Source organism: Bos indicus x Bos taurus, chromosome 28 (assembly GCF_003369695.1).
Source record: "Bos indicus x Bos taurus breed Angus x Brahman F1 hybrid chromosome 28, Bos_hybrid_MaternalHap_v2.0, whole genome shotgun sequence".
Lineage (NCBI taxonomy): Eukaryota > Metazoa > Chordata > Mammalia > Artiodactyla > Bovidae > Bos > Bos indicus x Bos taurus.
This window is the reverse complement of record NC_040103.1, coordinates 43,500,883-43,514,877: the sequence shown is the minus strand read 5'-3', so window position 1 is coordinate 43,514,877 and position 13,995 is coordinate 43,500,883. Positions and strand designations below refer to the sequence as shown.

The 13,995-nt window shown below is 49.7% G+C and overlaps 1 protein-coding gene across 5 annotated transcripts in view; it reads right to left on the bottom strand.

Moving 5' to 3' along the window:
* Positions 1-13,521, bottom strand: part of C28H10orf71 (chromosome 28 C10orf71 homolog) — a 51,410-nt gene extending 37,889 nt beyond the window's left edge. For all 5 annotated transcript variants that reach the window (XM_027530709.1, XM_027530706.1, XM_027530713.1 and 2 more), the window contains exon 1: positions 13,402-13,521. The gene's annotated coding sequence lies outside the window, so the exon portion shown is untranslated. The remainder of the gene's footprint in view (positions 1-13,401) is intronic.
* Between the last annotated feature and the right edge of the window lie 474 nt (positions 13,522-13,995).

Here is a 13,995-nt window from a genome sequence, read left to right as displayed (position 1 = left end):
AGGAAGATCCCCTGGAGGAGAGCATGGTAACCCACTCCATAATCTTGACTGGAGAATTTCATGGACAGAGGAGCCTGGCAGGCTGTAGTCCATGGGGTCGCAAAGGTCAGACACGATTGAAGCGACTGAGCACTTACACACACGCACTGGGCCAGGTCACAAGCCAACTGAGGCTGGGTCTCCGAGCTAGCATGGGGGCTGCCAAGGGAAGCAAACACAGCCTCAGGCCTCCTGGAAGTCAGTCCCCGGACAAGGTCCCACAGGGAGCTTCCTCCATCTGTTCAGTCCCACTGCTCCAGAACAGCCTGGAAAGTCCGGGCTTCTTGTCTCCCTGGCTCCCCTTTCCATCTTCCTCTGTCTTTCCCCACGCTGGGCCGCTTCTCCCTAAAAGGACTTGCTGGGTCGTGAGCTGGCCAAGAGAGAGCCTGTAGGCTGGGCTCTCTGGATTCTACCTGGACTCTGTGCCTGAGCATTATTTGTAGAGTGAAAGAGTAAATAAATGAATAAAAGCACTAAGGGGCCAACCAATGAGACACCTCTGTAAATGTATACCTGGCACCTGCTACATGACCTTCTATGACCAAGGGCTTCCCTGGTGGCCCAGGTGGTGAAGAATCTGCCTGCAATACAGGAGACCCGGGTTTGATCCCTGAGTCAGGAAGATCCTCTGGAGAAGGGAATGGATGTCCACTCCATTGTTCTTGCCTGGAAAATTCCATGGACAGAGAAGCCTGGCGGGTTACAGTCCAGGGGGCTGCAAAGAGTTGAACACGACTGAGTGACTAACACTTCAACTCCACCATCACTGCCTGGAAAAATCTAGTCTCAATTTAAAGTTCAAAGAGTGCCAGAAAATGGGCTTACAGAGGCGTCCGCTCATCCTTCAGTGCCTGTGCTTGTACAGCTCTGGGTACTGGAGGCCCTGACATGCACACCTGGGCCTGACCCCCACCCGGGCTCAGCATTTCACTCCATGCTGGCAGGAGGCGGGGACTGCAGGTCGTATTTTCGCCATCACCAGGGAGATCTGTGTGTGTGTGCATGTGGTAAAGCCAGAGAATCTCTGCCCAGGTCGCGGGGAGCTCAGCTTCTCTAGGAAAAGTTGCCTAAGGCGCAAGGAGGCAGAGAATGAGCTGAGGAGGCATCCATCAGGGACTGGCTTGAATTTGGTGTTTGAGGAGTGGTTTCGGGGATGAGAAAGCATTAAAATGGTCTGTGAGCAGTATGTGGAAAGGGGAAATGATGCCACAACCTTAAAATGGTGAGGAATTCCAACAGCTCGTGCAATTAAAAGGTGTATTGGAAATCGAAAGGGCTGAGAAGCCATCTGCACTCTCCCTTTGGGGTGAGGGCTCCTTCTCGCCTTTCCTTCTGCCCTCACTTCCTCTTGTATTTCCTTCCTTCCTAATAGAATTTATTTTTCTCGTTACAGACAATCTGACAATTTAGGAGTGGGGGAAAGAAAGTAGGGGAAAAAACCCACCCAGTGAGGTTGACATGGGGGAGCTGTGCCTGTTGGGAGGGGTATATGGGACATTCCTAGACCTTTTTCTGAATCTTAGTATGAACTGAAAGAAAACTGCTCTTAAAACTAAAGTCTGTTAAAAACAAAAGCAAAAACCACCCTCTACCCGTAAGTCCCATGTACTATTTATTCATTCACTTTTTTTTTGGACATAGCTGTGATCATACCATCTGGACAACTTCTTAACTTTCTTTTGCCATTAAACTTTGTAACAAAAGCATTTATTTCCATATTATGAATTCTTCTGAAACATTTTTTGCTGAAGTATAGTTGATTCACAATATAGTGCTAGATTCTGGTGTACAGCAAAGAGATTATGTTATACACAGATTATAGTCCTTTCTCATATTATATTTGATTTATGTTATTGCAAGACACTGAATATAGTTACCTGTGTTGCATGGTAGGCCCTTGTTGCTTGCGTATTATATTTTATAAATAGTAGTTTGTATCAGCTAATCCCAAACTCCTAGTTTACCCGTCCTCCCCTTCTCCCTCTGGTAACCACAGTTTGTTTTCTATGTCTGTGAGTCTGTTTTGAAAATAAGACCACTTGTATCACATTTCAGATTCCAACTATAAGTGGTATCATTTGATACATGTCTTTGTTTGACTTACTTAACATGATAATCTCTAGGTCTGTCCACGTTGCTGGAATGGCATTATTTCATTCTTTTCTTATGGCTGAGTAGGATTCCATTGAATGTATGGACCACATCTTCTTTATCCATTCATCTGTTGATGGGCATTTAGGCTGCTTCTGTTTCTTGGCTATTGTAAATCGTGCTGCCCGTACAATTGGGGTGCATGTATCTTTTCAAATTAGAGTGTTTTTTCCCAGATGTATGCCCAGAAGTGGGATTGCTGGATCCAGTTTTTTAAGGAACTTCCATACTGTTTCCACAGTGGCTGCACCAACCTACCTTCCCGCCAGCGGTGCTGGAGGGCTCCCTCGTCAGCACCTCCTGCCCAGTGTTCACTGCCTGTGGACTTTTCAATGAGGGCCACTCTGACTGCTGTGCGAGGTGACACCTCACTGTGGTTTTGATTTGCATTTCTCTAATAATCAGCAATGTTGAACATCTTTTCATGCTTGCCATCTGTACGTCTTCTGTGGAAAAATGTCTATTAAAGTCTTCTGCCCTTTTTTTCAATTTGATTTTTTATTTTTATTTTTTTTATTTGAGTTGTATGAGCTGTTTGTATATTTGTTCAGTCACATCATTTGTGAATATTTTCTCTCAGTCCATAGATTGTTTTTTCATCTTCTTTATGGTTTCCTTTACTGTACAAAAGTTTATGTTTGATTAGGTCCCACTTGTTTGTTTTTGCTTTTTGTTTCTAATGCTTTGGGAGACTGACCTAAGAAAGCATCGCTATTATTTACGTCAGAGAACGTTTGCCTGTGTTCTCTCCTAGGAGTTCTATGGCGTCCTGTCTTATACTGGAGTTGAGCCATTTGGAGCTTATTTCTGTGTGTGGTGGGTATGTTTTCTAGCTTCGCCGATTCACATGTAGCTCTCCAGCCTGCCCGCAGCACTTGGTGAAGATACTGTCTTTTCTCCGTTTTCCATTCTGGCCTCCTCTGTTGAAGATTAGTTGGCCGTAGGTGTGTGGGTTTCTTTTGGGCTCTCTATTCTGTTCCCTTGAGCCATACGCCTGTTCCTGTGTCAATAGCACGTTGTTCTGATCACTACAGCTTTGCGGTATTTTCTGAAGTCTCGGAAGATTATGTCTCTGGTTTTGTTCATTTTCCTCAGGATTGCTTGGGCAATTCGGGATCTTTTGTGACTCCATATAATTTTTAGAGTTATTTATTCCAGTTCTGTGAAAGATGTCATGGGTAATCTGATAGAGATTACATAAAACCTATAGATTGCTTTGGGTTGCATGGCCATTTTGACAATGTAGTCCTTGCAATCCAAATATTATTTTAAAATAAAATTTGCAATTAAAATATTATTTTAAATGGCTTAATATTCCAAATCCTGGAATTTCAGTGTATTTGGCTCCTTAGGAAATGCTACAATGAAGATGTTTATAGGTAAGATTTTTTATTTGGATTTATTGTCTCAAGATGTATTTGCAGATGTGTGATTATTGGATTGAAGAGATTCACATTATCAAGCCCTGTACGCATACATCTTGCCAAATGGCTTTCCACTGCTACCAGTGATGAGTAAGCCTGCCTGTGTGACCACATCTCTGGCAGCAAAGGGCATTTGCTTTTTATGGCTCCTTGCTACTATGGGTGTAAGAGACAGCCTTGGTTACAACTTAGACCAGGGGTACAGTGCCCTTGGGGTGACACGATTACAGGACAAATGGGGCAGGAGTTCTCAGCCACGCACGGGGCGAGGCGCCCTCGCTGTTACCCACACTGGGACCAGAGGGCGAAAGCCTAGGTGAGCGCAGGGCCCAGGCTCCTCTTTAAGGCGGCCCAGGGATGCTACGGGACAGCACGGTATAATGCAAGGGGCTGTTTAGAGCTCTGCATGGGTTTGAATCCATTTTTTCTCTAAACTATTGGCTGTGTGCTTTTGGGCACGAAGTCACCTCCTACGTCTCTGCTTTCTATAATAAATATCTCAAGACTAGAAGGCTCCCAGGAACAGCTGTTTGGGGATATAAAAGGGATAACCTTCCCACAGGAGAACTTCAAGAAAGGCTAGTTCCTTTCTTCTTTCTGCTTCATTCCCAGATCCCCCAGGAGTCAGGTCACAGCTGGATGCAGGCCAGTGCAGTGTCTCCACTGGAGCTGGAAAGGACAGAGCCCACCCCTGTGGCGAGCCCTGCTTGCTGCCCTGCAGCTCTGGACGTTGCTGCCTATGCTGTGCCTGGCATACCCCACACATGGGTGAGGCCAGGCCATTTAGTGTTCTGTGGGGTGAGTGTCTCGAGGCCAGCCTTCCATCATTTTTCTTCCTTGTCTTTGGGATGAGATCATGAGAGCCGAGCCTGGTAATTGCTCAGGAAAATAAGGCTCCTTTTTAATCAGGTGCTAAAAGCACTTTCAGCAGCCTCGCGCAGCGCTGCCGACAGGAGCAGCTTCCAGCCAATTCTGTGACACTTCAAAGAGCAGAGGTAAGACTGCTTCTGGGAAATTAGCACCATCACACCTGCCCCCAACCTTGATTTCCTTGGGCCATTGAACACGCAGGTCAAATTTAGAGATGGGAAATATCCATGTGTCTGCAACACATCTATCGCTGAGTCCCCCGCTGAGCATTTAGGCAAATCACCTTCTCTGAGTGTTGCGTTCAGTTTCTTTGTCTGTAGAATGGGGATACATCGGCTAAATCTCAGCTTGTTGGGTTGTGAGGATCAAGGGAAGAGGAGAGGGAGGCACGGTGCTTGCTGTGCTGTGTGCTTTTCACCTTATGCTTCATTCGCTCTTTTCAGAAGCTCCACGAGGCGGGGAGCATGATTATCTGGGATGAAGATTCACCTGCTGACGGTTCAGTCCCCTTCCCGGTGCCCAAGCACTGTCGGCATGGACTCCCTCCTATCGTTGCAGGCACCCAGGGATGCAGGAGGAAAGCTTGGCTTTGTAACCCACAACCAACATGCTTCTTAACTACCTGGTGCAGAAATTCCTCCTGCTACAAATGGAGCTGATTGCTTTTGGCCTCTACCTTCAGGCCCAAAGCACTGGGCAAGTCACAAATGTCCCCAACATTGGGGAAAACATGTGTTCAGAAAGCGGAAACTTTGCTGAGCAGATCATTAAGGCTGCGCGGCTGGGGCGGTACGGGGTGGAGGCGTTTTCTGCTACCTCCCTCCCCAACATTTTGGTTCTGCTCCCGATAACATGGTAGGTCAAGCATGTGGCTAAATATAGCTGCCCTCCCAGCTGGGCTGTCATCGGGACTGTCAGCAGTGTGTCCAAGGTTTGCAGACTGGAACTTCTCAGTTAAACTCAGTTACGGGGGGCAGGGATTTTGTTTTCAGAAGTCCTCCCCTCCTCCCCTTAAATTGTAGACCCAGGGAGAGACCCCATAGGGCCGACTAGAAGGCAGGGGAAGTCGGATGGGGGCAGAGCGCCTGGACCTGCAGACTTGAGCATGGCAGCAAGCTGAGTCCTCAAGACCAGAGTCTTGGGTTCCTGTGCCCAACAGCCTTGGGAACGCGGCAGCCTCACAGGAGCTGTCGGGCCCATCTTTAGGGCCAGGGTAAGTCACTGGCTCATCACCAGCAGTGTGCGCAATTGGGCAACCACTGAGCCTCTGAGCCACAGTGACCTCATGTGTGGGAAAGAGTCATGGTAACCTTATGCTCGCTGCTATAGCGAATAAAGGAAAACAAGAAAGTGCTTTCTGTTGAAGGTCCTCACACTGGTGGAACTAGACTCTGCCACACGATACAGGCTTTGCCATCTCTCCATCAGCCATGTCATGCAGGTATCTGGTTCAGCTCAGACAAATTGTTTTAAGCATCTCTGTGTTCTGGGAGCTTGAAGCTCCAAAAAATAATGAGTTCAAGGACACACAGACAGGATGCAGCAGAGACAGGAGATGCACACCTGACATTCCACCCTCCCTTTTCACCCAGGGACACCACTTGTATTGCCCTCGGGTTTACTGGTCTGCGAATTCTTAAGGAGGAGACCAACTGAAGTTAGAGGGGCAGGGCTGAGGGAGGGACTCAACGGGGGCTCAGTCCTCATGCGGCAGGTTAGGGGCCCGGGACTGCTGCGCTGGTCCAGCTGAGAACCCTGGGAGCGTCGCTCTGTGTCCATGCCATCCCTGGATTTGGGCCACCCTCAGCCTGTGCAGCTGAGTACAGCGGTCCCTGTAGGGTCACTTTCTCCCAAGGCTGTCTTGGCCCCTTGAAGATGCAGGCTGGGTGTGTTCAAACTTTTTCTCCAGCCTTCTGGGCTCCACAGGCTCCCAGTTTAGGAGGAGGGATTGAAATTTGCTTAAATGAAGGGGTTCATTTTTATTAGTGTCTGTTTCCCCGTCGGGTGGTACCGCACACTATAGGTGGTTTGAATCCTGGCTTTGAATCCTTCATTTATTCTAGAAGCATTTGTTCTGTAAACACCATGGGCCCGGCAATGGGATGCAGCTGTGAACAAGACAGGATCTCTGCTTTCATGGAACTTACACTTGGGGCTTGAGGGTGGGGATGTCTAGATGAGAGTAGAGAGCAGACAGGACCAGGCCATGTGGAGCCTTGCTGGCCAGAGACATGGAGTTTGCATTTTATCCAGTATTATAGGAAGCCAATGGTGGGTTTAGCCACAGGGCCAATAGGATCTGATAAACATTTGAAGACGCTTTAATGGCAGCATTATGTACAATTGCTAAGATATGGAAGCAAGGTAAGTGTCCATCAACAGATGAATGGATAAAGAAGTGGCATATGTATGCATACACACACATGCTTACACACAACGGAAAACTACTCAGCAATAAAAAGCGAAATGTCGCCATTTGCAGCAGCATGAACGGACTTGGAGGGCATTATGCTGAGTGAGGTGCGCCAGACAGAAAGAGACAAACGCTGTACGGTACCACTGACATGTAGAACATAGAAAATACAATAAACTGGTGAATAGAACAAAAAAAGGAGCCTCACAGGCATAGAGAATAGACTAGCGGCTACAGTGGGGAGAGGGAGGGGAGGAGGGGCGATGGAGGGCAGAGGATTAACAGGTACAGACTGAGGTATAAAATAAGCTACAGGGTGCACTGTGCAACACGGGCAATGGAGCCAGCATTTTACAGTAGCTATAAATAGAGTGTAGCCTTCAAAATTGTGAGTTACTTTATTGGACACCTTTAACTTGTACAATATACATCAACTATCCTTCAATGAGAAAATAAATGTAAAAAAGATTTCTCTGACTGCAGCATGGAAAATGGAATGTTGCGGGATGAGATGGGGGCAGGGCCAGTCGAAGGACTTCGTAGGTGTTCAGAGGGGAGTAAGTGGCCTGGAAGGTCAGAGAGGAGAGGAGAGTGGGGAGGTTATTTGGGGTAGAATTTGGCTCTGGGCACTGGAATATGAGTGATGAGGAAGAGGAGACCCCAGCAGGACTCCCGGCGTCGAGTGCTCACTCCCACTGTCTGCCACAAATGGAGCAGCTTAAGTTTTAGGGAGCCACCTGCAGTGGGCTGGTTTCCGCCGCTAACAGGAGCACGTCTGTGTGACTGATCGCATTGTTGATTCATTTTCATAATCACAGCAATCTTACAAGACAGAGGTGCTGTGCTATGTCGTTCTTAGTCGTTCAGTTGTATCCAACTCTGCGACCCCATGGACTGTAGCCTCCCAGGCTCCTCTGTCCATGGGGATTCTCCAGACAAGAATACTGGAGTGGGTTGCCATGGCCTCCTCCAGGGGATCTTCCCAACCCAAGGATGGAACCCAGGTCTCCCTCCTTGCAGGTGGATTCTTTACTGTCCGAGCCGCCAGGGAAGCCCAAGAGAGGCGCTGCTGTTGTCTAAATAACTTGCTCAGCTCACTTGTCTGGTTGCCCCAGCGCCCTGGTTCCTCCAGAGAATTAGTCTCAGCCATCGCTGTCAGCTCTCCCTCAGGCCCCCAGCTCTGAGTAGCACCCTGATTCCTCTAGAGAATTAGTCTCAGCCATCGCTGTCATCTCTCCCTCAGGCCCCAGCTCTGAGTATCACCATGATTCCTCCAGAGAATTAGTCTCAGCCATCGCTGTCAGCTCTCCCTCAGGCCCCCAGCTCTGAGTATCAGAGGGGGCTTGGTTTTTGCCCACTGCCGAGGGATCTGGTCCACACTGGAGAATTTCATGTATATCTTCACCTCTAGACATAGGATTGCGATTATTCCCCTTGTGAGTTTGCTAAAAGCTAAATGAACTGTCCCAACTCTGTCTCTGAAACAGATGAGATTTACCCTGGAGAGGACGTGGGGCTGCACTGAACCTCCCAGGGGACCCGGTGCTCCTGCTGAGGGCCCCACTGAAAGACCTGAAGTCCCTGACCCCAGAGACCCCAGCAGTGTCTTTTGAGCCCATTTGGGAGTTTCTGTGGAACAAGGGCGCTCTCATTCAAGCGGTCCCATCCGGATGCTCGCGTGCAGTGGCTCTGCCATGTGCCAGTGGGCAGGGCTTGTGAGGGCAGCTGACGTTAGCACGTGCTCTCCAGTCAGCACCACACACTCACAGGAGAGGAGGGAGGCGCACAAGGTGAAGAGCACGGGCCTTGCAGCCCCCAGGCCCCTGCCCTTTATCTTCCATTGAAACTTCCCCCCAGTATATCTTTGCATGGATCATTGGGCAGTTCCCTGGTCATAAAGGCCTGTTCTTCTAAGAGCAATGGGATGTGCCTGCTCAGAGTCTTGGGATGAAGTGCCCCATGTGTGAGCTTGTGCACACATGCTAAGCATTGGTGTGTGTGTGGAAGCACCACAGCTCTCCTGTGGGCCACGAGAGAATCAGAATAAAGAGAGTGGCATTGGGGGCACTGGGGACCCAGGCACAGATCTGTACCTGGCACTTTGCCCTGTGAGTGAGGCATCACAATCTCCACCCCCAAGAGGAAGAAAATGGGGCTCCGGCTCACAGTAGCCCTCTACAGCAGGGTCGGTCGTGCACCCCACCTGCATGGCCTCCCGCTCCGGCTCACAGTGGCCTCTACAGCAGGGTCGACCGTGCACCCCACCCGCATGGCCTCCCTCTCGATGTGACCCCTTTGGCTCCCGCCTGGCCATCCATTGTGTTAATTGAACGCTTGAACAGCATTTGAAGGCCAGGTTTGGTGCTTGAATATATTGCCACATTAATAACTTCAGAACATTTCAGGCAGCATTGAAATAGTAAATTAGGACACGACGGGCCATATATTCAAGGCAGAGAGCTGAAGTATCATTTTATTACATGTGCCATGGAATTAAAGGCTTAATTTTCTTTTAAAAGATGGCGATGCATCATTTCCTGCAGCCAGGTAAAAACAGTTAGCAGAAATGATTTATCTCTCCTTCCATTTAAAAATACAAAACCGGAATCCCGGGATCTAGCTCTCTGTTATTTATCTCTGCCTGGAGGGCACTTGAGACTCTGATCAGTCATTCTGACTTGAAGGACAGGCCAGATCCTGGCTGTGGCCTTGAGAGGGAGGTGAGGGCAGAGCAGTGGCTGTCTCGATGGGGTAGGGGAGTGTGGCTTCTCACACAAGGCTCAGAAGACAGGGCGACTGTGTTCCTTTCCCAACTCTGGCCATAGGCTGGCTCTGCACTCACTATTTACCTCTTGAAGCATAGTTTTCTCACCTACAGAATGGAATCACAGGTGAGTTTATGGTGGGGCTGTTGTAAGGTTCTCATGAGATTATAGATGGAAAGAAAGTGGGCCTTCGGGGGCTCTTGCACAGCTAAGTCACATTTGTGGAAGAAAATTTTAGAATGGCTCTTTATATTCTGACAGTAAAAGTTATATTCACTGAGGGGCTTCCCGGGTGGCTTCCTGGGTGGCTTCTTTAATGGTAAAGAAGCTACTTTTCAAGGCAGGAGACTTAAGGGATGTGGGTTCCAACCCTGGGTTGGGAAGATCCCCTGGAGAAGGGAATGGCAACCCACTCCAGTATTCTTGTCTGGAGAATCCCATGGACAGAGGAGCCTGGCAGGCTACAGTTCACAGGGTGGCAAAGAGTCAGATACGACTGAAGTGATTCAACACAGCATCCTGCATGCACTCACTGAGAAGAAATTTGGAAAATACAGAAAATAGCAAAGAAGAAAATAAAGGAAATTGTATAACATGGCCTGGAGATGATCAACGTTATTTTTCCTGTTTTGGCATACTTTTAAAAACAAAATTCGATTCCTAAACATTTACAAATTAGTATTCTGGTACTCTGTTTTTCCGGCTTGATATTCCCAACACCAGCTTCATCCTTAATGACTGTCCACAGCTTCTTTGCATGACTGCATACAATTCTATTGTATGTAAAAATGCACATGATCTATATTGATCCTCTCTTGTCAGATCTTTACCTTCTTTCTTTGAAGAATACTTCCTGTGGTCACTGTAACAAGCTGGTGGTGAGGGAGGGTTAATAGATATTTATTCGCTCACAGTTCTGGAGGACAGAAATCTGGGCTCAAGGTGTTGGCAGGGCTGAGCTGCCTTCAAGTGCCTGACCAGCCTCTGGCGGCTCCAGGTGTTTCTGGGTTTGTGGCCGCATCCCTTCAATCTCTGCTTCTGTCTGCATATGACCTTCTCTTTTCTGTCTGTCTGTCTGTCTCCTCTGAGTGCTTCTAAAAGGAGACTTGTCAGAGACTTTGTCACTGGATTTAGGGCTCCCCTGGGTAATTAAGATGATCTCTTAATCTCTAGATTCTTAACTTCATTATATCTGCAGAGATTCCTCCTAAATAAGGTCACATTCACAAGTTGTGGTGTTAGGATGTTGACATATCTTTTGAGAGCCACCATTCAGTCCACAGAAGCCAGGAAACCAGGGCTTAAGGAAGACCAGCTCTTAGCCCCAGGTCACAGGGCTTCCAGGTGGTGGAGCTGGGATTCTGTCCCAGGCATTTGGCCTAAATGCATTTAATTTGCCTGAATATCTTTTTATATACATGGAGTCATATTTTAAACGTTTGGTTTTAATGGCCTCTTTGTCTGATGACAACGGCTCTCTCCTGTCTGTACTTTCCGGGCCCAGTCACGGTTGGAGACAGCCCCACAGAACCCATCTACCGATCCGTCCCTACCAGAGGGCGGGAGAGAAGGGGCTGATGCTCAGCACGGCAGGTGCCGGCTGTCTGCCCCGAGGGTCTCCTGCTGTCTGAGCCCAGCATCCGCTCCATCAGATGCTACAGGTTTCAACAGCGCTGGTGGATCCAGTGACCACCCTCAGCTCCGGGCCTTTCCCGAGGAGACCCTCAAGCAGGTCTTCCCTGCCCTCTCACTGCAGTCTGGGGGACACACCTCCTGCAGCACCCTTGACCTCCCCTTGTGGGCAGAGCAGCCAAGAGGCTCAAGTGAGTTTCCTAAGGGTGCTGTTGCCATGTTGTCCACGGCTTTGCAGATGTGATTAACACAAAAGAATGGTGTGCGGGTTTCCTGGGAATGGATATGAAGTCCGAGAAGGCTCCTCTCAGGGGTCCTGAGTTGACTCATCCCCATTTCCTGCTGTGGGCCTGAGTATTCACCCTAGTAATCCCCCTCCTGGGGGCAAGACCCCTCTGGTGAGCCTCTGCAAAGACTGTCAGCTCCCAGGACGGGGAGATCATGCCCCTTATTATTCCTTGGGTCTCCTGAGTCCTGGGCCCTCCCTGAGCCAGCCTGCTTCTGTATCTGGGGACTGAGCCAACTGCTGTACTCATGCAAATTGGGGCTCAGGACAAGAGGAGGGGGAGCATCTCATACATGACAGGGGCAAGGCCAGGTGGTTGACGATCAACCTACAGTCATTCTGAGACTTAGATAAAATTATACCCATTTTAGGGCTTCCCTGGTAGCTCAGACAGTAAAGAATCCTCCTGCAATGCGGGAGACCTGGGTTCGATCCCTGGGTTGGGAAGATCCCCTGGAGGAGGGCATGGTAACCCACTCCAGTATTCTTGCCTGGAGAATCCCCATGGTAGAGGAGCCTGGCAGGCTAGAGTCCACGGCTTTGCAGAGTCGGACACAACTGAGTGACTAAGCACAGCACATACCTGTTTTAAAGATGAGGAAACTGAAAGGAAAAAGTGACTTGTCCAAGGTCCCATCAGCAGCGGGGACCAGCCCCCCTTGCCTCCATAGTGGAGGCAGTAAGTCCTTCTCCACAGACAATCCCTACCGCATGCTGGTTCTGTTTCTACTTTAGTATAAGCTTAACCCTGAGAAGGTCACAGGCAGGCTTCTGCAGGAAAGACAGGGCTTGACAAGTGAATGAAAAGGATACAGGTTTGGTTTCAGGCTTGGAATCTGAATGTTCTGACCATGAGCAGCTGGGCCAGAGGCCAGAGTCCAGAGTCAGGGGAGGAGGGTAGAGGAGGAGTCTGTAGGCTGCAGGTACCTGAGCCCTGTAAGTCCCTCGTGGGCTGCATGAATGTCCCCATGACAGCATGGGGCTGTGCTGATCACTCCATGTGACCAGGTGCCCAGCTGGAGTGGATGGGACTCTGAAGCTCCAACAAACTTTCTCGACGGGAAAGGTTAAACAGAAAAGATGTCCAAAGTCCTGGGAAATGAGCCCAGGCTCTGTGGATGGAGATGGGAGCGTCACACATACTGTCTCGTCTAACCTCCCCAGCAGTTTAGCAAAATAAACTGGGCTATCTCCACATTACAGACTAGGAGATGAGGCTCAGAGAGGTTAAGTGACTTGTCCAGAATAACACAGCAAGAAGAAGATGCAGCTGAGATTCAATGCTTCCTGAAGCTTGTGGCTCAGAACACAAGCAGGTGAAAAATCTTGCCCCATTCTTCTTCCTGCGATAGCTACTCAGAAATTTACTCTTATAGGGAGAAGTGCTTAAAGACATACAAGACTCAAGAGACATGATATGGTCACAGATGTGACTGAGGTAGGCATCCTAGCTGGATCAGAAGCTGTTCCTGCTGTAAAGGAAAGCCTTCTGCTGGCTTTTAAGACTCCTGGTGCTGTGGAGCTGAGCATCCCCCAGGCCCAGGCCTGTGGGAGGGGCCGGGTACGGCAGCCTGTGTGCTCTGACTTCCTCTGGACAACTCTGCCCGGCACCAGTCACGCTGGAAGTAGACCCTGGTCCCACTCAGCCACTAATCGGCAGAGTCCCTATCCACCCACATCCTTGGTACTACTGCCCAGCTTTCTGCCCTCCAAGAGACAGCCTGGGGCTGAAGTATCACCCGGTTAAGTCCCTCCAGCCTGGCCCTGCTGAGAGAGTGCTCTTTACAGCGAGAAGCGAGGGGAGCACGGAGGCTTACTCACCATAGCAGCATCCTCTTTGAGCCGCAGGAGCGTGGAGGACACAGCCGCCCACAGTCATGGGCTGCGTGCAGGGCGCCTGCCCCGGGCGCTCACACTTCCTTTCTCGGAGCGGCAATGAGGCAGTGGGAAAGAATCCACTCCCACCCAGCTGGGCCTGCCCTTCGCCCGAGACACCAGATCTGACTTGGAAGCCAGCTGGACATTCCTGTTAGGCTGTTCAGAAATGGACCACGGCCCCACCGCTCAGAGAGGCCTGAGCACTCCCGCCCCCTGCTTCCTCTGGAGCCTGGCCCTTCTCTGCAATGCCCCCATCCCAAGGGACTGGGTCTGTGACCTTGGTGAAGCCCTCGGCTGACCCGGCTCCCGCCCTCTGGCTCTGTTCGTTTATAAATAGGCCCATTTCTCATCCTGCTCCAGCCCAGAGCTCCACACCCAAGAGGCAGATGCAACCTCGGGATTCCCTTTCCAGCCAAGGGCAGAGCAGGACCCGGCGGGCTCATGGGCCTGAAGGATGAGATCACAGATTTTCCTGCAAACAGTAACGCACACTGGACAGTCAGAGGCTACTTTCCTGCGGCTGCCCAAACAAGTGAC